We start from the raw sequence: 12,500 nt of genomic DNA on the forward strand, positions 1-12,500 counted from the left end.
TTTAACTTGGAATTGCCCTTTGCTTCTTCGAATTATATTTACACTTTACTTATAAATTACTTATTTGTTGAGACAATACGCCAGGAAGGGCTGATTTGAGGATGAGGAATTACCAGATTCGCTTGCTTTCTTCCTTTCTGTCCTTAGCTTAGTACAATAGAAAACTTTTTTACTTTCATTGTTCGAAGCGTTTCAACAAACGAAATAGTTATCAATTGATATGAGATCTAAGACCTAAGTAAAGTATCTTATTGGAAACTTCTTGAAAACTTAAAAAATAATAAATTTCAAACAAATGATTTAATCTATTGCCATTAAATAAAGTGGAAATGAAATTAATAAAAAGAAATCGATCAAAAAAAGGCGAGTGAAGTGATACAAAAAGAACTCTGTTCTTTGTTAGTCCTATCCATAAGAGAGGGGAGCATATGAAAAATGTAATCGATTCTTTCGTTTCCTTGGGTCACTGGCCATCCGCCGGGAGTTTCGGGTTTAATACCGATATTTTAGCAACAAATCCAATAAATCTAAGTGTAGTGCTTGGTGTATTGATTTATTTTGGAAAGGGAGTGTGTGCGAGTTGTGTATTTCAAGAATAGGTTGGATCCATCCAGCTGCACTTTATTTATGGTATTTATAGGAGAAATAGGAAAAAGGTGCACGATCTCGACGAATTACTTCTGAATAAATTAAGAAATCATATGTAAGAACCATAGCATTTCGTGACTTATTGGTAAATCCACTTTGATTCTCTATCAACCAATAATGTGAGACCATTAACATGGTTAAAGCTAAATTGTTTAAAGTCCAGGTAAAACATGGTACTCTTTCTACCACTTCTACCACTACGTTAGTAACGAAATGGTTAAAAAAAAAATAGTTGGTAATTTATTTGATTTGATATAGAACACTCATATCGATAAAAGAATTTGAACCATTTACTAGAAAAATGAGCACTTTGCTTTTTTTATCTAATGCCGAAATGACGACCTATGTATAAAAAAAGAGGAATTTTTGGACTTGAAGAAACAAATAAAAAATATAATAATTATTATTTTCATTTTTTTAAAATGAAAAATGAAATAGAATTCTAAAAATGAAAATGATAAATAAAATACAAAACAAATATAAATAAAATACAAATAAAGAAACAACTTTGCTGACAATTCTAGATTTTTGTCTGGTCTAGTCGGAAGAGTCCTCCTGATATTCTGGTCTTGTATCAGTTTTGACATCTTTGAATACAAACAGAAAAGAGAGGGTAGGCTCATTACATTAAAAAAGATATGGGAATACCCACACCATAAATAAAACATTAAAAAAGATATGGGAATACCCACACCATAAATAAAATAAATAATTGAGCGTGAGAGCCAAATGAATCGAAAGATTCATGTTTGGTTCGGGAAGAGATCATGGAAGTTTTGAAATTAATGATAAGATAATCTACTTTCATTAAATGATTTATTAGATAATCGAAAACAGAGGATTTTGAATACTATTCGAAATTCGGAAGAATTACGTAAAGGGGCCATTGAGCAGCTCGAAAGAGCCCGGGCTCGCTTACGTAAAGTGGAAATGGAAGCAGATGAGTATCGAATGAATGGATACTCTGAAATAGAACGAGAAAAACAAAATTTGATTAATGCCACTAGTAATAGTTTGGAACAATTAGAAAATTACAAAAATGAAACCCTTCAGTTTGAACAACAAAGAGCGATTAATCAGGTCCGACAACGAGTTTTCCAACAAGCCTTACAAGGAGCTCTAGGAACTCTGAATAGTTGCTTGAATAGCGAGTTACATTTCCGTACGATCCGTGCTAATATTGGCATTCTCGGGGCCATGCAAGAAATAACTGATTAGCCCTTCTTTTTTTAGTTATAGTTTAGGCATTATTTTTATCTTTTCCTTCCTAAAAAGAATAAAGAAACACTAATGGTAACCCTTCGAGCCGACGAAATTAGTAATATTATTCGTGAGCGTATTGAACAATATAGTAGAGAAATAAAGATTGTGAATACCGGTACCGTACTTCAAGTAGGCGACGGAATTGCTCGTGTTCATGGTCTTGATGAAGTAATGGCAGGTGAATTAGTAGAGTTTCAAGAGGGTACAATAGGCATTGCTCTGAATTTGGAATCAAATAATGTTGGCGTTGTATTAATGGGTGATGGTTTGATGATACAAGAGGGAAGTTCCGTAAAAGCAACAGGACGAATTGCTCAGATACCTGTGAGTGAGGGTTATTTGGGTCGTGTTATAAATGCTCTGGCTAAACCTATTGATGGGAGAGGTGAAATTTCAGCTTCTGAATCTCGGTTAATTGAATCTCCTGCCCCAGGTATTATTTCTAGACGTTCTGTATATGAGCCTCTTCAAACGGGGCTTATTGCCATTGATTCGATGATCCCTATAGGACGCGGTCAGCGAGAATTAATTATTGGGGACAGACAGACCGGCAAAACAGCCGTAGCCACAGATACGATTCTCAATCAAAAAGGTCAAAATGTAATATGTGTTTATGTAGCTATTGGTCAAAAAGCATCTTCTGTGGCTCAGGTAGTGACTACTTTCCGGGAAAAGGGGGCGATGGAATATACTATTGTGGTAGCCGAAACGGCGGATTCACCTGCTACATTACAATACCTCGCTCCTTATACGGGAGCGGCTCTGGCTGAGTTTTTTATGTATCGTGGACAACATACTTTAATAATTTATGATGATCTCTCCAAACAGGCACAAGCTTATCGCCAAATGTCTCTTCTATTAAGAAGACCTCCCGGTCGTGAAGCTTATCCAGGAGATGTTTTTTATTTGCATTCACGACTTTTGGAAAGAGCCGCTAAATCAAATTCTAGTTTAGGTGAAGGAAGTATGACCGCTTTACCGATAGTTGAGACTCAATCTGGAGACGTTTCAGCTTATATTCCTACTAATGTAATTTCCATTACAGATGGACAAATATTCTTATCTGCCGATCTATTCAATGCTGGAATCCGACCTGCTATTAATGTGGGTATTTCCGTTTCCAGAGTAGGATCCGCAGCTCAAATTAAAGCCATGAAACAAGTAGCCGGCAAATCAAAATTGGAACTAGCGCAATTCACAGAGTTAGAAGCCTTTGCACAATTCGCTTCTGATCTCGATAAAGCTACTCAGAATCAATTGGCAAGAGGTCAACGATTACGCGAGTTGCTTAAACAATCCCAATCAGACCCTCTCGCAGTGGAAGAACAGATAGCTACTATTTATACCGGAGCGAATGGATATCTTGATCCGCTAGAAATTGGACAGGTAAAGAAATTTCTCAGTCAGTTACGTAGCTACTTAAAAAACAATAAACCTAAATTTCAAGAAATTATATCTTCTACCAAGACATTCACCGAGGAAGTAGAATTTCTTTTGAAGGAAGCTATTCAAGAACAGATCGAACTGTTTTTACTTCAGGAACAAACATAAATTTCTTACTTTTATTCTATTCTTGGTATATTCTATTCTTAGTACAAGAGTAATCATTGAGAAATAGTTCTGATTCGAATGATTCAAAAAGGGTTTCTTAGTATAGCCATTTTTAAAAAGTATAGCCATTTTAAAAATAGATGGAAATAAATTGCGTCCAATAGGATTTGAACCTATACCAAAGGTTTAGAAGACCTCTGTCCTATCCATTAGACAATGGACGCTTTTCATTCCTATTTTATTTTTTTGTATTCTTACTTTCTTTTGTTCGGATAAAAAATCAAATTACACGGAAAATATTTTAGGGAATAAAAAAGAATGCATATCTAAATTGATGGTGCATGTATGTATAATACATAATAAGATGTATAATACATAACATAATAAGATGTATAATACATAATAAGAAATATGGAGCGGGTAGCGGGAATCGAACCCGCATCGTTAGCTTGGAAGGCTAGGGGTTATAGTCGACGTTGCTTGATCACTTTTAACGTCTCTAATTCAAAACCGAACGTGAAATTTTGATTTCATTCGGCTCCTTTATGGAAGATTGATGTATTCCTAGAGAAAATTAGATCCATAACATCTATGTCAGCCTTTCTGTCTGAATGTATCCCAAACTACTCGCTTACTAGATGATCCCTCTAGAGGAGAGGGATTATACCAAATCCGTCTAGTCTAGTTACTTCGTTCCCTATTTCCACTCGCAGGATCCCGAGGAAAAGAATTTGGTTTCCACCGAGCTGAAACAATATGCTGATGGTTCTAGTAAACCAAAACCACCCTTTTCTAGCTTGTTTGGCTTCAATTTCCCTTTTACAACACCAAAATTTAAGATCTAGTTACGATTGGAAATAAACTTTTGTATCTTCATCCATAGATCCTTTATTCATACTCATTCGATTGGAAGAATTGATCCAATTCAAAAAAAATTATGTTTCACGACTCCATATACATAATCCAATTTTCTTATTCAATTTCGAAAATAGAATTTCTAATTGGACTTTGGATACAAATCGTGAGAATGTATGTTCTTCCTCAAATATGCTATTGAGAGGTAAAGGATTAAACCCTTTTAAGAAATAAAGTTTTTGATCGGAGTATGCAAAAAACCGAGAGACCCCTTAACTTTTTAAGTTGTTAATAGAACGAATCACACTTTTACCACTAAACTATACCCGCTACATATACATTATTGTATATGAATGGACTATTTGTCGAACAAGGGAGTGAGACGCAATCAAGATAGCATTAAAATTATAACGTTGACACATATTTAGTCCCGCCAGCCAGGGACTTAAAAGGCGAAGAGCACAAAGCTTTTCTAAATAACATATATAAATTTAAAAAACAGTATAAAGTTATACTTATACTTTTCCTTTGCTGGATTGCTGGCATTCTCAGTCTGTCTGAAGGGGTCATTGAAGCTGGACAAAAAAAGAGGTACTGGCCCGGCCAGTACTTAACTAGGACCAGGCCGGGAGAATAAACCTTTCGTACAAAATTAAAGAAGTAAGGTTTTCTTTCTATTGGAGATACCTGTTTCGAATCTTATCTAAATGGAATTCTTGATCAAATTCGTTCTTGACTTACTCTTAACTTACTTAAATGAAACTTAAATTAAATTACGTAAATGTAAATTAACTTAAATATAAATATAATTATATAATTACTTATATAATTACATTACTTAAATTATTAAAATTAACTTAACTTAATATAAATATAATTATATAATTATAATTATATAATTACTTAATTATATAATTACTTATAATATAATATTATTATAATATAATATTATTAATTACTTAATTATATAATTACTTATAATATACAATTACTTATAAAATTACTTATAATATAATATTATAATATTTAATATTATAATATTTAAGAAATTTTTTATTACATAAAAAAAACCTTTAATTTGTTTTTTCTTTACTTTAATTGAAAATAAAATTTCAATTCCTTTAACCTTTAAATTTAGATTAGAATTTATTAATAATTTTAATTTTTAATTATTCACTTTTTATTTTTTTTTTATTTCATCTGTAATGAAATCTATTCTATAATTAGAAATTTTAATAGAATGTTTCATATTTCTAATGATAATGTTATAATTATAATGTTTAATATCTTTCTTAAATTATAATGTTTAATATCTTTCTTAATAAAAAATATTATATTAATGTCTTTCTTAAACTTAATAATTAATATCTTAAAAATTAAAAATTTTTTCTTTTTTATTATTTTCTTTTCTTTTTTTATTTAATTTCAATTTAAATTGAAATAGTTAATTTCAATTTCATTTGAAATTTTATTGAAATTTCAATTTTATTTAAATTGGGAGAGATGGCTGAGTGGACTAAAGCGGCGGATTGCTAATCCGTTGTACGAGTTATTCGTACCGAGGGTTCGAATCCCTCTCTCTCCGCCCGCTCTGATTACTTGATACTTTCGATTTCGAAGGAATTTCGATTCCTTTATTTTTTTATAGGTAAAGTGAATATATGGAATAGATAAAATAATAAGAAAAAATTAGAAAAACAAAGAAAACTCAATTTTTTTTTATTCCTCACGTCCAGGATTACGTCCCGGATCATTAGATAAGAATCCGAAGATGAAGAGAGAAACAAAGAATATCACTACTGTGTAAACAAAGAGTTTGAGAGTAAGCATTACACAATCTCCAAGATAAGATCATTTTAGAAAAAGGGAATAGATTACCTATTTTTTCTTTTTACCACATATACTATTTTGTTTGATTTGACATCATACCCCCCAAAATGGAGTTTTTTGATTTGAAAAGAAAAAGAAAGTCACTTTTACGAATTTCTTTGTAATAAGATTTTTATTCCTTCCTCACAAAAATTTTCTTGTCATATCGACAATTAGGTATTGTAGGGGACCTAGACCTAATAAACTCCTTACTCACTGAAAGGTCAGAACGAGTAAATAAACTGATCAAAATTCATCTCCGCGGTTACTCAATATACAAGAATTTCCATTTTTTAATCGAGGGTTTATAATTCTAATGTAAGACTTAGCCGATCTTATCCATTTTTATAATTTTTTTTGTCGAATAAATCATGAATGGATTTGGCAAAGTATTAAGGATTTTATCGAAAACTTACAGCAGCTTGCCAAACAAAGGCTAAGAGAAAAAAGAGAACAGGTATGACAGGCATCACATCTACGATTGGATTGAAAACGGCATAAGCTTCAGGCAATTTGGCAAAGAAAAAACTATTCGAATAAAGGACAGAATTAAGACAGATACAGATTAAGCTAAAGATATTAAACATAACAAACATTTCGTTCTTGTAGATTAGATAATTTTATTTTGATTGAGTTATTTTTATAAGGGAAAAATGAAAAAGGCAAGTCAAAAAATCCTTCTTTTTTTTTGAACTCTCCCAAATCAAAAATCCTTCCTTCCATTCTCAAATGAGAATACAAGGAATTCTACTTTCATACATTATCTTAATTGAATTCTATGTAATGATCAATTAACTTTTTTGATTCTATATCTAATCTACATGTGTTGAATCCTAGCAACAAACAAAATACCCCATATGTTTTTATTATGTATTATGTATTTTTTTGGGGGGGGGGATTGACGAATAACTAATTCTAATAATAGTCTTGACTAGTGCCAAACAGGAAAAATGGGGCGTGGCCAAGCGGTAAGGCAGCGGGTTTTGGTCCCGTTATTCGGAGGTTCGAATCCTTCCGTCCCAGATCGTTTCCATCAGAAACAAAAGATGGGATCACATTGTATCCCACATAAAACGGAAAAATCTTAAAGAGAACAACCTTTTCTTTTGTTCTGAATTCTTAGAATGTCTTTTGTTCTGAATTCTTAGAATGAATTCTTAGAATGGATTCTTAGAATCCATTTGATTTATCACAAGCATAATAAAGTGTCAAATACAGGTGGAAGTTTTTTTGAATAAAAAAAAGAGAAATTTGGGGTCTATCATTCACATTCATAATATGCTCGTACTATTGTTATATTCATTATGTCCCATATTCATGAAATATGAATTCTAAATATGAATTATAATTCTCACATGATGCATTCCGAATTGAAGCGTGAAACAAAAGCATCTCTATTCCCTTCCACACAAAGCCTAAAGTCAAAAATAGGGTATCCCAATTTCACATTCTATGTGAAGACTAAAGAGTAGGGAGTTTGTCGTACTAATTTCATCACTGGTTTTAAAACTTCTAAAGCTGTGCTGTGGCGTGGGAAAAAATAGGATAAAAATTGTCTGAATTCCATTTCTTTCTATCTTATATCTTAGATGCCTCAAATGAAAATAATTGTAAATCAATGTAACGTAGCGATTGGGGGGAAATTTTGATATTCCATATATTTTAACTTGATTTTATGGAATTGATGGAAAAATTGTTGAACCTGAAGTAAAACAAAATCTATATAAACTAAAATAAACAAGGCCTACGCTATGCCTATATGTATGATATATATTGTGTATTGTTATTATATTGTTGTATTTCAATAACAATGTTGTTGTATTTCAATAACAATGTTGTTGTATTTCAATAACAATGGCCTTTCACTTAAGTGAAAAGAATTTGTGGAAGGGGATCTTTGATTTTAAAAATATCCATGATTACCCCCAGTAACAATATTCAGATTCTTTCTTTCAGATGAAAGAAAGAATAAGGATCTTAATGTTGCCGTACATGAGACCTTTTCTATTTCATACTCATGAAAATAGATAAACTAGATTATCAATTTACTTCTTTGGTTAAAAGAAAACCAATTGATAATTCAATTGAACATGGTAAAATTTATGTCTCCTTAGGGAATGAAATATCTGCTAAAAATTTTTAGCTACTCATTGTGATTGCGTCGACTTGGTGATTGAATTAGAGATCCAGTTTAGTCATGACTAGAAAACATAGTTCCAGTCATGATGTTGAAGTCGGAGATTTTTAAAACATTTTTTTATGAACTCTTGGTTGGTACTCGAAGAAATATGATAAATCAATAGTATCTAGAAACTTACGACCTTTTTGTTTTTTGGTCATTGGAACAGTTTATTTGACTAATAATTTATTTTTTTCCGGGATTGGAAATATATTAAATTAAAGGATTTGAGGTTTATAGTTTTTTTGTTCTAGAAAAATAGATTCTGCATTTCATGATTGATCGTCCCGAACAATCTGTTGGAGATGTAAAGTAAATAAGTCTTAAGCAAACATCTTTCTTAGAAATACGTTTCATTCATATGATAGAATATCGAGTTAAAGAAATTGGATCCTTGCTGAGCTTTCTCCGGATAAATACAATACTTATCTATCCATAGAATACTTATCTATCCATAGGTATAAAGTATAGACTATTATATAGTTCCCGTTGTTCCCATCGAGCCAATGACTATTCATGATTACATATTAAATCAATTCCATTGCGGTTTGAAATTAAATTGAATTCTAAATTAGAGGAATGTTATGGTAAAACTTCGTTTGAAACGATGTGGTAGAAAGCAACGTGCGACTTGAAGGACATGATCCGCTGTGGATTTTTACATCCACCATTTTCTATACAAATGAAGATGCTCTTGGCTCGACATAGTTTGTTCTGTTCCATTAGGAATCTAATTTTTCTTAGGTTGATAGTACATGATGGAGCTCGAGCGGAAAGGATTGATTCATTTATCAAGGGGAAGAATCTAGGGTTAGTGCCAATCAATCAATAAGTTAGACCAGCTTTGTAAGTATATCCTTAAAATATAAAATAATCGGAATTGATAAAACTATTTCGATCAAAAAAAAGTGTATCACAGAGGAATCAATTCTTCGTATTCTATTTCTATGGGTATTCTATTTCTATAGAAAGAAATAAAAAAAACAAAAGGTATGTTGCTGCCCTTTTGAAAGGAGTAAGGATCACCGAAGTAATGTCTAAACCCAATGATTTTACAAAGCAAAGATAAAGGATTCCGAAACAAGGAAACACTATTTTCAATTGTCTCAAAAATTGGATCAGAATTAGGAATAAAAATAGATTCGAGATGAGACAAACAAAAGAGGTTAGAGACGGCTCAAGAAATGTCTAAGGATTTCCCTTCGAATTCTGTCAGAATTACCCAACTTGAGTTATGAGTACGAATGAAATTTATTTTTTTTTTTTTTTTTAGGAAGAACAAAATAATAATAATGAATTAGACTATGATTTGAGTCATTATTTTGTGTTTACTATTTGATATTATATACAGAAAGATATACCGAAATAAAAATAATTTTTTCTCGAGCTCGAGCCGTATGAGGAGAAAAACCTCCTATACGTTTCTGGGGGGGGATTGTTTATGTACATCTATCCCAATGAGCCATCTATCGAATCGTTGCAATTGATGTTCGATCCCGAAGAGAAGGAAGAGATTTTCGAAAAGTGGGTTTTTATGATCCGATAAAGAATCAAACTTATTTAAACGTTCCCGCTATTCTATATTTCCTTGAAAAGGGCGCTCAACCTACAGGAACTGTTTATGATATTTTAAGTAAGGCAGAATTTTTTAAAGAAAAAACCTCGAGTTAATTAAAAGAAAAAACAACAAAATTAATAAAAAAGGGGGGAGATGATTAATATAAAATCTATCTTTGTATAATTTTTTACTTACAATTTTTTACCTAAAATTTTCCCTTTTCTTGCTCTATTCATACTTAAATTTACTTTTTTCTTGTTATAGGAATCCACCAACAAACAAGGGATTAATCTTGCTTATTGTACCTCTATTGATTGAGTAAACCCGAGATTTTTTCTTTATCTTTTCCTTATTTTTTTCCATCGAAAATTTCTTATTTATGTTGTGCCAACCCAATACAAATCCTTATTTTATTTACTTTATTTGTTATTTGTTTTCTCAACATTGCATTCATATTGACAATGGTGTATCGAACAAATATAATTGATCATAGATAAATTAATTGATCATAGATAAATAAATCTCTTTATCCAGACCCCATATTGGGTTTTAACTTCACTTTTACTCAAATAATGGGTTTTGCATTGTTGGGTTTACTGTCATATAAGACGTATTTTGGAATTTAACTTAACAAAAATAAAAAATTGATAAAAAACTGGTAGGTCTGTCACAATTTTAGCATCTCTTTTAGGAATCTGGTGTTTTTAAATATGATCTGTACATTTTCTATTTATTTTGTATAATCGATCATAAAACATAAAATATTTTTTTATTTATTATTAGTTCAATGTTTTGATGGGGTCGTGCAGTGCAATTTAATGGATTTTTCATTTTTATCGTATCTACATATCCTATTTATTTTATTTTATTCGGGTTGCTAACTCAACGGTAGAGTACTCGGCTTTTAAGTGCGACTATGATCTTTTACACATTTTGATGAAGCAACAAATTCGTCCAGACTATTGGTAGAGTCTATAAGACCACGACTGATCCTCAAGGGTAATGAATGGAAAAAGTAGCATGTCGTAATAAAAAAAATTTCTTATTTTATTAAATATTTTATTAAAAAATTACAAATTCAAATGAAAGTGGAACTTTTAGTTTATCCTTACTGGATCGCTACAAAAATAAAAAATTTTTGGAAGGGAAGGGGACAAAACAAATTCACATTTACAGTTGGGTCTAGTGAATAAATGGATAGAGCCTATGGTTCCAATTTTGGTAAAACAAAAAGCAACGAGCTTATGTTCTTAATTTGAATTGAACGATTACCCGATCTAATTAGACGTTAAAAATAGATTAGTGCCTTATACGGGAAAGGGTGAGTTCTCCTGTGGGTGGACCATTGATTCTTTTTCCTTTTTTTTTAATAAATCCTAACTATTCTTTATTATGGATTAGAAACGGATGTGTAGAAGAAACAGTATACTGATAAAGAGAATAAATTCCAAAGTCAAAAGAGCGATCGGGTTGCAAAAATAAAGGGTTTGTTATCCTCTTGTAATTATAACGAAGATAAACAACGAAGATAAACCAATTCGATAGAAAAAGAGAATAAAAAGATCTATTGATTGGACTCCCTGTTTCCTTTTCGGGGTATATATTTTTATTACTATTGTATTCTATATACATAATAGAATACAAAATACCCTGTTTTGACCATATTGCACTATGTATCATTTGATAACCCAATAAATGCCTCCTACCCCTGCTTCAAGTGGAAATGTAAATGGAAGAATTACAAGGATATTTAGAAAAAGATAGATCTCGGCAACAATACTTTCTATATCCACTTCTTTTTCAGGAGTATATTTACGTATTTGCTTATGATCAGGGTTTAAATAGTTCAATTTTTTATGAACCCGTGAATTTTGGGGGTTATGGCAATAAATTTAGTTCAGTACTTGTGAAACGTTTAATTATTCGAATGTATCAACAAAATTATTTGATTTATTCGGTTAATGATTCTTACCAAAATCGATTCGTTGGGCACAACAATTATTTTTATTCCCATTTTTTTTCTCAGATGATATCAGAAGGTTTTGCAGTCATTGTGGAAATTCCATTCTCGCTGCAATTAGTATCTTCCCTTGAAGAAAAAAAAATACCAAAATCTCATAATTTACAATCTATTCATTCAATATTTCCTTTTTTAGAGGATAAATTATCGCATTTAAATTATCTGTCAGATATACTAATACCTCATCCCATCCATATGGAAATCCTGGTCCAAATCCTTCAATCCTGTATCCAGGATGTTCCCTCTTTGCATTTATTGCGGTTCTTTCTCTACGAATATTATAATTGGAATAGTCTCATTACTCCGAAGAAATCTATTTATGTTTTTTCAAAAGAAAATAAAAGACTATTTTGGTTCTTATATAATTCTTATGTATCTGAATGTGAATTTGTATTAGTTTTTCTTCGTAAACAATCTTCTTATTTACGATTAACATCTTTTGGAGCCTTTCTTGAACGAACACATTTTTATGGAAAAATAGAACATCTTGTAGTGTGCCGAAATTTTTTTCAGAAGACTTTATGGGTCTTCAAAGATCCTTCCATGCACTATGTTCG

General features: G+C 31.3%; 2 non-coding genes and 1 pseudogene across 2 annotated transcripts; 2 read left to right on the plus strand and 1 right to left on the minus strand.

Annotated features, from left to right (window-relative positions):
* Positions 1 to 3,614: 3,614 nt before the first annotated feature.
* TRNAR-UCU (transfer RNA arginine (anticodon UCU)) lies at positions 3,615 to 3,686 on the minus strand. The gene has a single exon. It is a non-coding gene; the product is annotated as a tRNA-Arg (tRNA).
* A 2,128-nt stretch (positions 3,687 to 5,814) lies between these two features.
* TRNAS-GCU (transfer RNA serine (anticodon GCU)) lies at positions 5,815 to 5,902 on the plus strand. Its single transcript has one exon. It is a non-coding gene; the product is annotated as a tRNA-Ser (tRNA).
* A 4,549-nt stretch (positions 5,903 to 10,451) lies between these two features.
* LOC135661206 (maturase K-like) lies at positions 10,452 to 12,397 on the plus strand (annotated as a pseudogene).
* Positions 12,398 to 12,500: the final 103 nt, after the last annotated feature.

Source organism: Musa acuminata, unplaced genomic scaffold (genome assembly GCF_036884655.1).
Source record: "Musa acuminata AAA Group cultivar baxijiao unplaced genomic scaffold, Cavendish_Baxijiao_AAA HiC_scaffold_524, whole genome shotgun sequence".
Classification (NCBI taxonomy): domain Eukaryota; kingdom Viridiplantae; phylum Streptophyta; class Magnoliopsida; order Zingiberales; family Musaceae; genus Musa; species Musa acuminata.